This window comes from Delphinapterus leucas, chromosome 9 (assembly GCF_059928025.1).
Source record: "Delphinapterus leucas isolate spDelLeu-1000000601 "Yukka" chromosome 9, BTC_Dleu_Yukka2, whole genome shotgun sequence".
NCBI lineage: Eukaryota > Metazoa > Chordata > Mammalia > Artiodactyla > Monodontidae > Delphinapterus > Delphinapterus leucas.
This window is the reverse complement of record NC_143137.1, coordinates 71,102,595-71,117,018: the sequence shown is the minus strand read 5'-3', so window position 1 is coordinate 71,117,018 and position 14,424 is coordinate 71,102,595. Positions and strand designations below refer to the sequence as shown.

At 40.8% G+C, this 14,424-nt stretch overlaps 1 pseudogene; it reads right to left on the bottom strand.

Annotated features, from left to right (window-relative positions):
- Positions 1-2,500: 2,500 nt before the first annotated feature.
- Positions 2,501-13,341, bottom strand: LOC115801702 (BTB/POZ domain-containing protein KCTD5 pseudogene; annotated as a pseudogene).
- Positions 13,342-14,424: the final 1,083 nt, after the last annotated feature.

Here is a 14,424-nt window from a genome sequence, read left to right as displayed (position 1 = left end):
TTGGAATTGAATTGAAAACCCAGAAATAAACCCTTCCATTTATGGTCAACTGATTTTCACCAAGGGTGCCAAGACAATTCAAAAGGGAAAGAACAGTCTTTCAACAAATGGAGCTGGGACAACTGCATACCCACAGGCAAATGAAATTGAACCACTTCCTCACACCAAACACAAAACTTAACTCCAAATGGACCACAGAATAAATACAAGAGCTAAAACTATAAAATTATTAGAAGAAATACAGAAGTAAATCTTCGTAGATATAAGGCCCAAAGCCAACAGTGCCCCCCACAAATACAGATATAATCAGAAGTAAAAACTTTTATGCTTCAAAGGACACCATCAAGTAAATAGTTAATACACAAATCAGAGAGAATCTCTGCAAACCATATACCTGATCAGAGACTTGTACCCAGCATGTCTAAAGTATTCTTATGCGTCAATAATAAAAAGACAACCCAATTTAAAAATGAGTAAAGTTTCTGAATAAACATTTCTCTAAAATACATCTACAAATGGCCAATAAGCACATGAAAAGATGTTCAACATCACTAGCCGTCAGGGATTTGCAAACCAAAACCACAATAAGATGCAGCTTCATACCAACTAGAATGGTTTACCATAAAAAAGATAGCTAAGGGCTTCCCTGGTGGCGCAGTGGTTGAGTCCGCCTGCCGATGCAGGGGACGCGGGTTTGTGCCACGGTCTGGGAAGATCCCACGTGCTGCGGAGTGGCTGGGCCCTTGAGCCATGGCCGCTGAGCCTGCGCGTCCGGAGCCTGTGCTCCGCAACGGGAGAGGCCACAACAGTGAGAGGCCAGCGTACCAAAAAAAACAAAAAACAAACAAAAAAACCAGGTAGCTAATAAGTGTTGGTGAGGACGTGGAGGAATTGGAACTGTCATACACTGTCAGAGGGACGACAAACTGATGCAGCCAATTTGAAAAACAGTTCTGCAGTTCCTTGAAAAGCTAAACTTAGAGCTACCTTATGACCCAGCAATTTCAGTAATATGTATATACCTAAGAGAAATGAAAATATGTCTCACAAAAACTCATACATGAATTTTCATATCAGCACTATTCATAATAGACCAAAGTAGAAACAACCCAAATATCCATCAACTGATGAATGGATAAATAAAATATGGTATATCTGTGCAATGGAATGCTATCCAGCCATAAAAAGGTTTTTTGTTTTGTTTTTTCCTCATTTGCAAAACCACAACCATAGTTGCTATTTTCAGCGGAAAACTTAGGTATTAAACTGCAAGCTCATAAAATACAAATACCTAAAAAAGTATAAATATCCTCCTAGAATAAATTTTATTGCATTAATTCTTATTATCTTCAGATCTTAAAAAAGACAAGCCTATGTATTATGCCAGGGTCGGAGATCAAACAAGGGCAAAGTGGCTGGCAGCTCCCCACGGGGGACACCCCAAAGCCAACGGCAGGCCGCCCTCCTCCTGGGGCTCCACTGGGGAGAACTGGTCTGCTGGTGTTTCAATGTGTCCTATAGAAAAGCATGTTATAAAATGTTGAGGCCAAACATTTATCATACAACAGACCTTACAAAGAGGAGGACTTAAGTCCTAGGTTCTGAAGAACTTGGTTAATCAGGTTTGGGGGGATGGAAAAGAAAAAGGGGCACAGGCAGAAGTCTCCAGAAGCATTTTAAACTAGATGGGTCACAACCTCTGACCTACCTGCAGGCCGCCAGGGTGATCAGTGTGCACAGCTCCCATGGGAAGCCAGAGGTCAAGAAGCAAAGAGCCACTCATCTGGGCCAGGTCCCCCAGACTCTTGACAGTCCCCACGACCCGGTGAGCCGTCTGTTCTCGAAGCAGGCATACACAAGTTTTTCTAGGAATCCAGAAGCCAGGCCCCTGCCCCGACTTCCATCCCAGGCCAGACAGAGGCATATCGACAGGGCTACCAGCTCCCCCAGGAGCCTGGGGGTGGGAGAGACGTGGCCAAACTTCTGCCTCCCTTTCCATGATGTAACAGATCATTCCAAAATGGCGCAACACTTGCAGGCATTTCTAAAAAGTACAAACACTGGGTAGTCTATGGACCCTGGGAAAGAAGGATGCAAAGGTCTCTCGCCAGGAAAATACACAACTGAGAAGGCTTGAATGTGATTCCAGGCCTGGGTCCCGGTGGAGGAGCCTGGTTCTGAAGGAGGCCCGGCCCCAGAGCAGAGACCGGGGAGTAGTGAAGGCAGAGGCCGCCCCTCTGAGGAGCGGCTCGCAGAGGCCGGGAGAAACCGCCACCTGTTCCCACCTGGGAGCCTGACCGCAGACCAGGACTCAGTCCCCGGAGCCACTGTGCTGCGGCCTCTGCCTACCAGGGAGGCCCACGCTGCATGACGGACTGTACGTAGCACCAAGAACGTCGCCTTTAATGATTTTCGGTGACTCGGCAGTTTCAGGCCCGGGCTGCACTTGGAAAAACCGAGGGAGGGCCTCCAAGGGACGCCCACCGCCAAGCAGGCTTCCTGTTCAAGGGCGCATGCGGCCTTGGACGGCTGGTTCCGTGGCGCAGCACCAAATTGAGAGGCAGAAAAGGACTCACACCTGGATCTCCAGGTAAATCGTCAAACGCAGGTCTCTTCCTGAGAAGGTGGTTCGCTGCATCTTGGGAAAAGATAAAAGACTTCTTCGGCTGTTAGCCCTGTGCTTCTTACATCCTTCTTGCAAAAATCCTGCCTTTCTCGCTGGGCTCACTGTGGTGCCGGACAGCGAGTCTTGCAGCTCTTTAGAGGGCACGCAGAGGAACTCGTCCTGGTCTCCATCCCCCCAGTTGCAGGAAGAGCTGATGATGCCCAGGTGCTCTAATTTCCCGCCCTCATACATGGTGGGCGCCACCTGCGTGAGCGCCTCTTCAACTGAAGCCGGCGGTATGCATGCTTCACCCGTACCTGTGATGGTCTGCTGTCCCATTCTCTCTGTCCTTTACAAGTGTCACTAGTGAGGTGATGTGGTAAAATTCCGCGTCCTCCTACACCCCTTCCTCCGCGAGGTCTTTGTTAATGACCAGCTTTCGGAGTCTCAGAGAGTTTTCAGCACGGGCCCCAAACAGGTGCGCTCGCTGTGGGTTAAATAGGCACCGGTTGCATCCTTGTCGGAGTCCAGGTCGGGGTCAGCCTGGCACGAACGGTATAGGAAAGATTTCAGGTCCCGACAGTGCATCTGGGGGGTGTTGAGGAAGTAGGTGCCGCCTACGTTGGACGCGATGCGAGACGCTGAGGCGGGGGCGGGGCGGGAAGCCGGGCGCTGCTGCGACTGCGCATCTCCCCCCCACCAGCGCCCCCAGGAGGCCTCTGGAGGCCCGGAGTGATTCTCCGTCAGGATCCCAGCAAGCCCCGCCAGAGTGCCACAGAGTACACGTTGGTGGGTGGCGGGGAGGAGGCAAAGGCGGTCAAAAGGTACAAACTTACAGTTATAAAATAAATAAGTCCTGGGAATATAATTAATATACAGCATGGGGCCTACAGTTAATAATACTGTATTGCATATTTGAAAGAAAAAGTAAGTAATGAAGCACTGGTGCATGCTACCGCATGGATGCACTCTTGAAAACATTATGCTAAATCAAAGAAGACAGTCACAGAAGACCATGTGTTGTACAATTCTATTTACGTAAATGTCCAGAATAGACAAATTTATGGAGACAGTAGATTACTGGTTCCCTAGAGTTGAGGCGGGGGCATTTGGGGAATTATTGTTATTGGGCACAGAATTTCTTTTGGGGGTGAGGAAATTGTTCTAAAATTGACTGTGTTGATGGTTGCACAACTGTGTGAATATACTAAAAGCCACTGAATTGTACACTGAAATGAGTCAACCATATGGTCTGTGAATTACATCTCAACAAAAAACTTGTTAAAAATAACACTTGGGCTTCCCTGGTGGCGCAGTGGTTGGGAGTCCGCCTGCCGATGCAGGGGACACGGGTTCGTGCCCCGGTCCGGGAAGATCCCACATGCCGCGCAGCGGCTGGGCCCGTGAGCCATGGCTGCTGAGCCTGCGCGTCCGGAGCCTGTGCTCCGCAACGGGAGAGGCCACAACAGTGAGAGGCCCACATACCGGAAAAAGAAACAAAAACGCTATTTTCATCATAGTATAAAAGGTTACCTCATAAGATAACATTTATTTACAGATCATGATTATTTAATTTTTATCACACCTTTCTTTATTTCTGTTTTTGTGCACGCTTTGTAATATATATAATATACTGATGTAGTGATACACTTATATAATTTGTGAAAATGTATTTTATATTTCTTTGTATATCTATATAATGATTATGTGTACAAGTACATGCTAAAATATTTTTTATTGCTTGTGATAAAAAAATTTAGACCTGTGCATAAGAGTTGAAAGGTGGAGGGCTCCTTTTTTGTTAAGTATAAATTTGATTAGAGGGTGCCTTTAACAAACATGTAAGACTTTTATTATGCCCCCTCTCCTCTAGCAATGGGCAGTATTTCTGAATTCTAGTATGCAAGAGTGAGTGGCACACAATCCAGGAGAAGGTGGATTAATAGCTGGATTAATAGTGAGGTTACTGCTCAGTATTTCTCTACGAACCTTCCTTCCAGTGCCAGTGGTGGCCCCTTGTAGCAGAGGTCAGGCTCAAGGTAGCTGACTTACTGCTCTCATGTACTCACTGGTTATTTCCAGTGAGGTCAGGTCAGTCTCACTCCCTTCTTCTTAGGTTCTTCTCATTCCAAACAAGAGTCTTTGTCTAGCATATTTTTTCATGCCAGCAAACAATTATACAAAAAAAAGCACAAAGGAAGGGTACAGTTTTGTATATTAAATAATATCCTCATTTTCAAATCATGAGGAATCAATAAACAATAATATGACTCACAAGGCAGTGCTGTGGGTATCCAAATACTACAAAGCTTTCAGCTAAAGCATCAGCAGCAGAACCAGGGAACTGATTTCAGGTGTAACCAGTGTTTATATCTAGCACAGTGGGAATGTGTGTGGTGCGTAGTTAACCTGTGATTCTGGATTGAGGCTTAAAGGTTTATTCTAATACTGCTATTGACCTGCTGTGAAGCTGAACCTATCTATTAACATCGTTCCTCAGCTGGGTAGAATGTTGGTAAAACTTACTACCTATGTACAGAGTATATAAATTGCTTCAGATTCATTTATAGATATCCTCAGATATGAGTTCCAGGAGAAAATAAATTACTAATTCAGTTGCACTATATCTGCATTTATATATGCATTATATCTATTTTCACAGATATAAATGCACTATATATGCATTTATATCTGTGAAAGGCTGGTTGCTTTAGAAATGTTTAAGACCCAGCCACTTTGGAGCAATCTTGGAAAATGACCATTTTAAACCAATGGGGATTTTACTCCACTACAGAAAACAAAAGAAACCACATTTGAATTTTGAAATTAAATAAGTAACAAGTCCATAATGAGTAATTTATTTCACAATAAAAAGTAAAGAAAACAAGTTACATTTTTGTTCTTTTATTTGCTTTTCAGCTTCTACATTTTTACAATTGCCTGTAGGAAAAAAATTGTTCAAGAGAGTGGGTTGAAATTATTTTAATTACGTAACAGCCCAGAGGAAGATGAACTTGTGCAATGGCCTAGACTAGTATCCTCTGTCTGGTTGGTAGCCAGTGAACAGTACAGCATGAACAATAGAGCTCTGGTCTAGAAATAATAGCCTGAAGATAAAGAAAAGGGAGAATGAGGTTTCTTTGGACCATGATGAATCTCTTGAGCATTTCCTTTCTTCTTCCCCCTTTGATTATTAGAGTCCAGATATAAAACAGCTCATAAGGAGAGAGATGACAAGCAATATAAATCAATGCTACTTAAGACACATGAAATAGATGGATTTATGTTGGATAGGTATTCTCAGTCTAAGATCTCTGGAAGAACTCTAGTGGAAATAAACCCCTGAAATTGTGTACAAAATTGTATGAGTATGTGCGTGTGTGAATTTTCTGGGGACACAGTCATAGCTTTCATCAGAAAGTCCTTAATTTTTTAAAAAAATGTTGTGAATCACAGCTCTAAGAAAAAAAATGCAGTAAGTGCCAAAATAATATCCCACTAACTACAACTTCTGGGTGTCTCTATTAATAAGCCAGTTTTAACAATATGTTGTGAATGGATTTTTTGGAAACCCTTGGGTTCAAACATATCACTAGTTTGGTCAAGTGAGTAGGATCAGAATCCTTGCAGAATCAGGCTTTAAAGTTTTAAACCCTCATCTCTCAGCTTGAGAAAGTATCTTATTGAACTCAGCATTAAGAGAGTCACCATATTTCACCACTCGTCTCCAGATCCAATTGCTTGTGTGCAAATTACCAAAAATGTCAACTTCCAGAATATGTGTAACGTTATGTCCATTTCACTCTTTCTCCCAAAGCACGCATGGGTCAAAGGCAAGGTATTCCAAGTCTCAAGTCACTGAACTAGAGCCAATTACTGGTAGCTCCCTGCTAAAATATTTGGCTAACAAAAAGAGAAGGAGAAAGAATACTGTTTAACCTGTATTCCTTTTGGTATTTTACCACATGCATCCTCTTAAAGCAGAAGGTTTTCTGCTTAAAATAGACAAGTGTTTAAGGAAGCACACAGCTCAAACTGTAGCATGTAAAAAAGCATCTTAAATAGCATAAACACTTGTCACTGTAGGTTTAGAGCTGAAAATTGCTGTTTCCTCCAGAACTAGACCTTTAACAATAATCCTAGGGTACATTTGCTAAGATGAATAAAACATAGCACACCTCCAAATTTGATGTTTAATTTTTGAATGGAATGCCTTTGTAAATATTTGCTCAAACCTAAAAATAAATATCACAAAAAAGGCACCGGAATTTAAAACAACTCTGTAATCATTCGGTGGAATTTAATTAATTTGGTGGAATTTAATCATTCGGTGGAATTTAATTAATTTGTTCATTCATTCACTGTACTAAGAGTCTACTAGATGTTAGGCACTGTGTCAGATACCAGAAGAAACAATGGTGAACAAGACAGATAACAGTCACTCCCCTGTGGAGTTTACAGTCCAGTGAGGGAGACAAATAGTCATCAAAGTTCTGCACAAAGAGATATAAAAGAGCAACCAAGGTAAGGCCTGAGAAAGGGTGGTATAGAGTCCTAATTTAAGAGTCAAGAAAGGCTTCTCCAAGGAAGGGATATTTGAGCCAAAGGATGAAGGATGAGAAGGATTTAAGTTGACAAAGAGAGGAAGAAGAATGTTCCATGTGGAGGGAACAGCATGTTCAGAGTGGCCCTGACGGTAGGGTACCTGGTAAGTACCATGGAACAGGTGCAGGTCAGCGTGGCTATTCATAATGAGAGGAGGCCGCTGAGGCTGAAGGAGGTGTTCTATCTAAAGCGGCTGAATGTTAATCCTAAGAGCAATGGCAAGTCAATGAATAGTTTTAAGCTCCCAAGGATTTGGGCCTGGGGATTGGGCATTTAGTGGAGCTGGTTGATAAGAACAGCTTTGTATTTTGGAATGATCATTCCAGCAGAATAATAACCTATATTTTATTTAGGGTAGATAACTTAATTTTCAAGCACCTTCTTTAGCAAACTAAAGTTCATAAAAAGAGCATGGGATTCAGAGTAAATGTACAAATTTCATAATGGTGCCTCACATATATTGAACACTACATAATGTTAGCTGTAGTTATAATGGTTTGGTCAGTTTCACCAGAGCATATCCACAATATCAGACATCATTTGGAATTAATTCCTTAACCTTGTAATGTGAAACTAATAAGCAGGGCAATGTTTGTTAATAACATTCGAATGGTATATAAGAAGGCCTTCCCGTTTGCAGCTTGAGATAACAAATGAGTACTTAAGTAGGTACAATCATCTTATTGCCTGTTGTAAGAATTTTTTGTTTATATCAGAAATGACTATTTTCATACAATTTAAAAGCAAAATGATAATACTTCTCGATTCCAAAAAGTTTTCCCAGTTTTCTTTTTACTCTAGGTCTTCAATGATTCTATATTCCCTGAGATTGTCCGATTTGTTACACTTAACTCATTTAAAATGTTAATTGATCAGCATTTATCCATTCCTACTTCTATGAATATAGACCAATAGATTTCTTTTTAAAATTCAAAAGGGGATACAGCTATAAGTATCAGCAAAAACCTTAAAATGCCTACAAAGAACAAATGGATAATACAATATTAGACAATGCTTAACAATTTAGTTTAAAATCTTGTCTGGTAATTTGGCTTTAGTATAATGGAATCAGTTCTAAATAGAATGAGCAGAGACAAAGTACATTCACTAATATAAATTCCTGGCTTACATGAATAAACTCTTCAATTTAAAAGTTATTTTATCTCTGAAAAACTTAAATAATGTTATGATTATTCACATTTATGCACATATTATACATTCAGAATATTAAAAATTGCTATTGGAAAATTATATTTATAATACAAACCTGAAAATATGCAATAAATATGAATGAGATATTAAAAGCAGTTATAGTCAATTATCACCAAAGTTATTATATTTGATTTATGTCAATGAACCTGCAATACCTAGTGTTTACCAGTGTTATTTTTCATCTGCTTGATTCTTTACTTTTTGGCTTGATTCTTCAGCCAAAAAGTAAATAATAATAATATTTGTTCACAAGACTGAAAGAGTTCTTATCACTATTAGATGGTACATTTGTTATTAGTTATACCCAAGAGAGATTTAAAATCATGCTTTTAGTAAACAGTAGTTATTTTTAAATTGACAAAAAAGAGGCATTATTGTAAATTTACAGAATTGGTAAATATGGCATTCTACAATAGCTCCATGGACTGCTATTAGCCTGTCCTATAATGATTCCACCTGCCATAATCCAGTCCTTCTCTAGAACATGGTGTTTGAAGTAAGGTTGTTGGAGGAGGTTGCAACAGATGAGGGAGAAGAAAACTGAAAGTGTCTGGTTAACGAAAAACCTTGTTAACCATTTTTAGGAATTTTAACTTCATTCTGAAGACAGTGAGCACTCATTGGTACGTTTGAATCAGTGCAAGAGCATGATTATATTTGCATGTAAGGAGGACTTAGGGGATTCAAAGACTGGCCGTTGGCAGAGCTGATGAGCCACGACCAGTGGGTCAGTGGGTAAACCACATAGCTTCACCTGCCCATTGTCCCCTGTATCCAATGGACCTTTGCACTGGTTGATACGAATTTGCTTTGTGTTTGTTTGGTGAAGGAAAAAGGAATTCTGGTGAGATCTGAGAGAAGAGATGGGAAAAGATGAGGAATAGAGAGAAGCAAACCAGTCTGCTCTTTGGCCCTCGTGAGTGGTTATTTGAGCTCCAGGAGGCCAGGCTTTCAGGTAGAGGTTGAATGAGCTGTTTCCCTGTGAGATTTAGGTCACAAATGCTGTTCTTTTGTGCCTCCTGCGGCAAAATGGGGCATAGAATTCAAAGGAGGCCACTGTCCTCATTTCTGGCTGAAGATAAAATTGAGGGGCTAAAGGCAATGAAGAGCCATTTTGCACTCTGAGGACTGTAAGGCTTTGAGGACCTGGGAGGCAGCAACCAAAGTGTGGGTGGTGGGTGTAGACATGGCAGATCATGGCAGGTGTTGGTGGTTCTCAAGTGAGCAGAGACTCATTCCTGAACACATGCGAGACTCCCTCAAGGAAAACCCAGAAGTACAGGAGAGGCAGTGAGTCAGGCTCTTTTTCCAGAATGATGGTGCTAGGGACTATCATGATAGCAGAAGGTGGGTACTTGATGCTAATGTGACCTAATTTGTAACCACTGGCCAGACTCATGGGTCACAGATGAACCCAAGGAGTCAGACTACCAGAGATAGGCATAATCTTTTTGAACATGGTCAGAGCCAGGATTCCAGCAGTGGGTTGAAGACAGGAAAATGGACCCATGAAATATTTAGAAGACAGAATCCACAAAATTTGATGAATTGGGAAGATGATGATGTGGGGGAGATGGGGAGCAATGATGAAGAGCCTGGGCTCTGAAATCAGACTGCTTTGGGTTTATCACTCACCAGATGTACAATGTTAGGTAAATTACTTAACTTTTTGAAACCTCAATTGTCCCATTTTTTCAATTTGTAAATTTTGAATAATAATAGTATCTACCTCTTAGAGATTTTTGTCACAGTTAAATGAGATGATCCACTAAAAATATTTAACACAGTGCTTGGCACATTCTGGGTACTCAGAACATATTAACAATTATTACTATACCTGCAGAGAGTAATCAAATTACAAGTAAATAAAATTGTTAACATTAGAAAGTCCAATTTGTATTCCAATTTGAAATGTATGCTATTTACAAGCATTAGTTTTAAACTCATATGTATTTATGTGAATAAATAAACACATGTGCATACATATGTATACCTGGCTAACTTTACCACTGAATAGTTAAGCAATAAAATGTGCTACATGGACTTTTCTCTCTATTCTGTGGGCTCTGTGTTGCTAATTAAACTCAGTGGTTTTGTTAGAGGCATGCCTTATAATTTTTCACTTTTCTTAGCTCATCAAAGAGCATTTGACGTACTTTCAACTCCTAGGTATGAAGCTAGTCATCTATTAGATAGACAGATGTATTTAGATGCTATCTCTAATATGCTGACTACTGATAGGCTAATATTCTGAATATTTAAAATCTTTTAGGCTTTGATTATACATGAAGTGTTTCCTCCCAGAATATGTATGTGTATATATGTATGTGTGTATGCATACACATGTTTATATGTGTGTGTTTGTATACATTTGTGCATGTGCCTGTGTGTATAGGCATGTGAAAATAGCAGTTTAGAAGTGAGATTATAAACTTGCATTCAGGATTTCAAATAATCAAATAGATATAAAAGTAATATAAGAGGAAACATTAACAAATTGTGATCACAAATATTCAAAATCCTTTATCCCTGATATATCTCAGGAGACATATCTGTGTCTAGGAGGGCCCTGGCAGAACCCCAACATAAGTCTTGGGATGCGGTAGGGAACAGAATCACAGGACAAGGAAGGTGTCCTGTTATTTGTACAGTAATCTTTTAAACTCCCCCATTTGCTTCTAAACCTGTGAGAGAGAGGAGTCCATCTGTTTCGTTTTCTGTTAGATTCTCCAATCACATATTGTAGTGCTCAAGAAATATACACTGAATTAAACTATAGTATTTGGAATTTCTAAAACTGAGGTATATTTTAAACTTTTGATCTAGTTCTTTAAAGAAAACTTGTTAAATCGATCTAATTTAACCCATTTTACCAATGAGATAATTGTTTTCTAATGTGAACGTGACTTGTTCAAGATATAGAGCAATTAAGTGTATGGAACTGAAACAAGATCCAGTGTTCTTTTTGCTTGGTGTGCAGTCTGTTTTAACATCTATGCTATTTTCTTAATAATATTCCAAATTATATGCATACGTGTGTGTGTGTGTCTGTGTGTGTGTGTGTAAAGAGATTGACAGAGGGAGAGAGAGAGAGACAGAGAGGGAGGGAGACAGTATTTTAATCTACATGAAATTTTTGTCTGATTGTATAAGTGTTTCTGCATTTTACATATGACCAGAAGTTGTGTTTTCACTGTCCAGTGAGCATCCTAGCAGGGAGAGTCCATGGAGACACCAGCTGACCTCCACTCTCACCTCCATGTGGTAATCCTTCATCCCTAGAATCTTACCTCCCAACACCCCATTCTTAGCCCAACCTCCCATTATTCAAATTCTCTCCCTCCCTGTCTCCCCCTCCTTCCATTTGTAGGCTTCATTGCGACCTCCATTCCCTTCAGCTCTCTTCTGGCTTGATTTCTGTCTCTTTATTTCCAGCGTAAATTCCATTGTTTATCACGCCAAGCACTCAAAATAATGGTGTTTCTGCAGGGCCTCCCCCTAAATCTACAACCTTCTGATCAATCTATTTACTTTCTTAATTTTTAGATTAATGTTACAGAGTGCTTCTAGAGAAAGCCACATGGTTACAAAAGTAGGTGCCCTTCGTTCAAACCTCAGTCTTCAGCCTCAGCTGGTCTTTCAAGTTAGCTGGACAATCTGTCTGTGTGTCCCAAGTCCCCTGCCTCCCTCTTTCCCCTTAGCAGCCCTTCCAAATCCCCATCATTCTCCATAAACCCTTGACCCCACTCAGCAAATGACCTCACCTTCTACTTCACAAAGGAAATAGAGGCCAACAGACAGCAACTCCCTCAACTTCCTGCCCCCTCCTCTACATTCTTATCAGCACCCACATCCATCCTTACCTCTCTTCCTCATTTTTCAGTTGAAGTGATGTCACTCCTCTTAACCAAGACTAATCCCACCACCTGTGATCTGGATTCCATCCCCTCCCGCTCCTTCAGGGACGTGCTCCATCAATCATCCGTGCTCCTGTATCTACAGCCTCTCAAGGTGCACGGGCTCTCTCCTCTCCCCTCAACAGACAAAAATGCTCTCATTGCTTCCAACACAGACACACACACACACACACACACACACACACACACTCCTTAACCCTCCCTGTATTCTCTTCAAGTTACTGCAAAACTTTCTCTTCTTTCTCAGCCAAGCTTCTTAAAACATGTCTTCCTTCTGATTTTAAAGGTAATACACACTCATTTTAGAATATTCGGAGAATAAAGATTTTCAAAGAAAATAAAGAAAACTACCCATAATATACACCACCCAGGGATGACAACTAATATTGTTAGTTGTCAATATATTGCTAATATTGTGGTTTTGTTTCTTTCGTTTTATTTTTCACTACCCGTAAAAAAAATGGGCATCATACTGCACAAAGTTTCACATCTTGGTTTTTTTTTCACTTTTGTGACCATTTTTCCATAGTCTTAAATACAAACATGTCTGTTAGTGGTTGTATATTATTGCATTATATTTGTAACCATTTAAATGCCTTCTTTATTAGACCGTTAGATTGTTTTCAATTTTTCTTTTCTATAAATAATCATAAACATGCTTCCTGAAGACAAATCCATACTTTTGCTCTCCTCCCATTCACGTCTCTGCCAAAGACAATCTATCTTCTACCTCCTTCCCTTGAGATTTCTCTCATTAAAGTTACCAATGACTATTTACCAATGTTAAAGAGACTTTTCTGGTTTATCTCACTCAGCCTCTCTGAGGTACTTGACATTGTTAGCGATGATTCCCTTCTCGAAACCATCTTCTATCTGGCTTCTATTTCCCTTGGAAAGAAACCATCTTCCTGCTTTCCGCCCTTCTAGTTCCTCACCATCATCCCCTTTGCACGTGCTTCTTCCTGGCCTTGCCTGTGAAAGTTTGCTTCCCTGGAGCTCCATCCCTACCTCTTGGCTCTATCTCTATACTTTCTTCCTGGGGGTAACCAATGCCTCATCCTTCATTCTCATATGCTGCTGGTTTCAAACCTGCACATCCAACCTTTGCTTATCTCCTCTAGGGAGACTTTTCTCCCTCTCAGTCATGCACTCTGAATGATTTCCCTTTTCTAAGCTCTTATGGCACCCCATACCTAACTGTATCATGGCATGTATCGCTTTTAATTTAAACTGTTGGTGACTCGCCCTCCTCTTTCCTGGGTTTCTCAACCTCAGCCCTATTGACATTTGGGGCCAGATAATTCTTCGCTGTGGGCCTCTGTTTTGTGTATTGCGGGATGTTTGGCAGCATCCTTCACCTCTACCAGCTAGATGTCAGTAGAACCTCCCGGCTGTTGTGAGAATGCAAAATGTCTGAAGACATTGTCAGGGTACCCTGGACACAAAATCCCCCCCAGGTTGAGAACCACTGTGCTAGACTGTGAGTTCTGCAAGTGTAGGACCTGTGTATTCATCACTTTTTGCCATCACCCAGCCCAGTGTCCAGCACATAAATGATTCAATTTTTATTCACCCACCAAGCAGATATCATTGTTGACAAGTTTCCTTAATCCATGGTGGATATTAAAAACTGGCAATGTCCTTAACCTCAAGGAGCTTACAATTTTGGAGGAAAGAAATGAGTCCAACATGCAGTCAGCATGCATGTGGAAACTTAACTATACAAATGCAATGTTTAGGTTTTCTGCAGCAATTTGGAAATTTATTACAGTTCAGGGAGAGGAAAGCAAAAAGGGGAAACTTTCAGGAGAGCTAGATCTTTTACCATATGTGAACAAAAGACCTGGTTGGCATGGAGGCAAGAGGGATAGGATGTTTTCCAATCATATGGGAAAGACTGGGGAATGGTTTCAAACAGATGGATTAGGGTCTAGGTCTTCAAGGACACAAGACTGCCCAGACATCAATGAGATTATTCCTTTCAACTACAGGATTAATTTAGCTACTAAGTGTAGGTTCATGTTTTGCTCCAGTGAAATACATTATAATGCCTAGCGGTATAAAACGCTTTAAATTAATTCAATT